Raw genomic sequence first — 4,007 nt, 5'->3', positions numbered from 1 at the left:
TAAATTAAGTATGGAATCAAGTTTACACTTGCTCCTAAGTCAAAAAGTGCATGTTCGATCTGATGGTTCCCAATTACACAGAGATGGTTGCGCTACCAGGATCTTTATATTTTTGTGGCACATCTTACTTCAGGATGGCACTTACTTTCTCAGTTAGGAAAATTTTCTTTGAATATTATGTCATCTCTTGTCCATGCACAGGTCTTTTAGGAACTTGGCATATAAGGAAGTTTTTTTCAATGACATTCAAGAGAGGGATATTGATCTTCACTTGTTTTAGAACCTCCAGAATATCCTGAGTGTTAGACAAAGGTTTTGGCGAAATCAACCATTAGGGGAATAGCGCAGGCAGCTTGTATTATTTTTCTAATTCTTTTTCCAGTGTGGCATGGCTGGGTCTATCATCTCTCTCAGCTCCTTCCGAGTCCTTAGGCTTTTTAGCCCTCGTCAAAATGGTTCTATCAATTTTCTTTCCACTTCTGAGAGTGGTGATAGACTTTGGCCTACTCCATGTGGTTCCAAGTGCTAAGGTCACTTAGTTCATACTGTTATTTCGGGTTAGGGAGAGGTTGGCCGACAAAACCCCTTTTTCCCTAATAGCTAGTTGTGACTCTATTTTCTGAATGGACAAAGCAAACATTCTTAAGGATGTTTTAATATCCTGGAATGCTTGCAATGTATTCTGATTAATCTTCTCTTGATTTTTCATAAACTTTTAAACCGTGTCCTCCTGGGGTTTTCTTTGGTTGAGAAATTGAGGTAAGGCCCCTTGGGGAGCAGCGGACTATCCATTCCTCTAGCTGAAATTGGGATGGTTCCTCTAGTTGTTGTTATATGTATTTGAGATTGGAGTGCTAAAGGGTCGTTGATAGTTGTTTGTGGAATTTGATTGCTCATGTAATAGTTCTTAAAATGCCGGGATTGTGGGACAATCCTAGGTCAAGTGCATGTTGCTAGCGCAAATGCCGCAAGCGACTTCAATAATCTCATCGGGTTTGATTGGTTCTACTTTCCTAAGTTCCATGGCCTCGACTTCTTTAGTGAGATTATCAACCCTGGCACTGGTATCTTCATTTTCCCTTAAGACATACATTCCTTCCTTTTATCGTGAATGGTTTTCCTTAGAAGTCGTGGCCTTTAAGGAGGTGTCCCATGACTACACATTTTTAGCCAGTAGGTCAAAGTAATCCCACGCGTCATCAGCCTCCTTATTCATAAACTATCTGTTACACATCATTTCTACAAACTGACGCATGAGCGAAGTCAGTATATCATAGAAAGAGCTTATTACCCACCAGATTTCATAGCCATGATGTAGACATGAGTTTAAGAGATCTTTGAATCTCTCCCAACATTGGAAGAAGGTCTCTTCCTCTTTCTAGGAGAAATTCATGATTGCTTTCCTTAAGTTATTTGTCTTGTGGACCGGGAAGAACTTTTTAAGGAACTCCCGGGTCATTTCAGCCCATGTTCCAATTGATCGTGGCCTTAAGGAGTGCAGCCACAATTAGCACTCTCTTCCATGGAGAAGGGGAACAATTTAAGTCTCAAGGTGTCCTCAGAAACATTGTTAAATTATAAGGTGGCTATAATCTCATCAAATTTTTGTAAGTGCATATATGGAGTTTCAAATTTGAGTTCATGAAATTTCAGAAGTAGTTAAATCACTCTCGGTTTAAAATCCACATTTCATGCATTAAGTGGGAAGACCATGCTAGAAGGTGTACTTGCCCTCGCTAGTTGTAAATAATCACGTAAGGTTCTAGGCGGAGGGGCATAATGCACCTCATTCTCATTTTGCAATTCTTCCACCAGATGGTACGATTAATTTGCAGTCATCTTTTCTATTAACTCAGAGGATACAGGGTGGGGTCTAGTTCGGTGAAGGATAAGCAATCCTTTGACTAATCTTCATTCACTTAACATGCATAGAGTGTTGTCACGTACCCACTTGGGCATGAAACACGCTAGACCTTCTAAGTTCTAAATAAAACTACTAATCTAGCAAACAAAAAGAAAAAGAAAGAATTCAAAAATAAGAAATTTTAAAAGGAATGTGGAAGGATATTACCGCATAGGTAACACTACCTACATTTGCTACTAGAAAACAGGAAAACTAGTTAGTGAGTATAATATAAGCAATCCTAAATAGAAAAATTCAGGAAAAATCTAAACCTAGTCCTAAACTAATTCTAAAACTTAAATAATTCAGAACAAGGCATCGCAGTCCCCTACAACGGCACAAAAAACTTATTTACTTGTACCCTAATTGTAAGGTTGCGAAGTAGTAATAATCTCGGTGAGACCAAGGTTGAACCCACATGGACTGTATATTTAAGTGGTTTTTTGAATTATTTTAATATTAGAACTAGCGGCATAACTAAATCTGAAATTAATGCAGATATTGTTTTATGAAGTGATTTAGTGTTTTAAGGTATTAGAGCACCAAGAATCCACTTGTAGCTAATTTTAATGCCATTTTACTTGATTCGGTTGGATATAACACAGCTGGAATTGAAGTCCTAATCTATCCAACCAGATAATGGAGCGATTAAACCATAATTATCATTCAAACAGAGATCTGACCATTCATCAATTCAATTTTCACATAAACATCTAGTTGCAATGATTTGTAAGGAATTCGAAGCATCCACCATGCCCTTAGTCAATGATAGATCAAAGAATCTCACAAATCAAGCAATCACAAAGTAAAAAAGGAAGCATTCAGAGAATTCCTAAGCCTTCACCATCCTCGAAGTCCACGATATATCAAAATAAAACTAAAAATACTTCTTCTTTTAAACCAAAATCTATGAATAGTTCAACATGTTATCATTCATAACTTGAATAAAAGTGAAATAAACATCCAAACAACTACAAGCTTCACCTCTTAGCTCTAACTAAGAGATTCAGTTAACCAAATATATGATTCGACTTGAACTCTTAAAGAAAAACATGAAAAACAACTCAAACCAATGGATTGAAGAGAAGGAAATGCTCCTTGCGGCTTCACACCATGCTGCTGCCTCTTTTCTCCCCTAAAACGTATCCTAAAAAAAACCTAAACCCATCCCTATTTATAAGCTTGCTTGAACTGACTTTGAAACTGCCTCAATTTACGCAGTCGGCTTACGCTTCGGCTAAAGCTGATCGACTTCAATCACACTGAACATGACCGTCACCAAATTAACTCAATTTGTGTATGGACTCTCCGTCTTCTTTCGGTCGCACAGAACCTGGATTCAGTTGAACCGAATTAACTCTGAAAATAATCGTTCTTCGCTGGACTATTTTGTGCAACTTCGATCAGACCGAAGTTCAAGCCGAAGGATCTATTTTCTGTTTTGCTCTTATGATTTTTTCAATCTTTTCTTCCACCTTTGCACTTAGTTTTCTTAGATCTTTGGCATGTAATTTCTTCAATCTTAACCTCCATAGATTCGTTCTTCATCTTGTTAATCTTTAGAACCTCAAATCATTGCTTTAAGCACCTATTTCTCCATTGCTCTCAAATTTACCTCGCAAGAGACAACATGTATAATGAGATTATTTAAGCACAGTAGAATTCCAAAAATTAAGTTATAACAAGAGAAAAATATGCAATATTTCACACTTAACAATAATCATTTTTTTCTTCAACCAACTCTCGTATATTGTGATATCTAATATCAATGTATTTTATATGATAATGTTGATATGATTTTTTGATATATTAATAACACTTGTGTTATCACAATACAAATTCATTGTATATTGAATTATGTCGTAATCAGTCAACATTTGCTTCATCCACAGAAGTTGAGTACAAGTATTTCCTGTAGTAATATATTCTACTTCTACATTAGATGTGGATACTGAGTTTTGTTTTTAGCTCATCCAAGATATAAAACAGTGTCCAATATAGAAACATCCACCACTAGTGAATTTTATATCATCGATATTTCCTACCCAATTTGCATCAATATATCCTACTATTTGAATAGATGTATCATACAGATACCATAGTG

General features: G+C 36.4%; 1 non-coding gene across 1 annotated transcript; it reads left to right on the top strand.

Moving 5' to 3' along the window:
• The first annotated feature begins 1,305 nt into the window (after positions 1-1,305).
• LOC131224533 (small nucleolar RNA R71) lies at positions 1,306-1,411 on the top strand. The gene has a single exon (XR_009161009.1). It is a non-coding gene; the product is annotated as a small nucleolar RNA R71 (small nucleolar RNA).
• Positions 1,412-4,007: the final 2,596 nt, after the last annotated feature.

Source organism: Magnolia sinica, chromosome 13 (assembly GCF_029962835.1).
Source record: "Magnolia sinica isolate HGM2019 chromosome 13, MsV1, whole genome shotgun sequence".
Lineage (NCBI taxonomy): Eukaryota > Viridiplantae > Streptophyta > Magnoliopsida > Magnoliales > Magnoliaceae > Magnolia > Magnolia sinica.
This window is presented reverse-complemented; position numbering and strand designations above follow the sequence as displayed.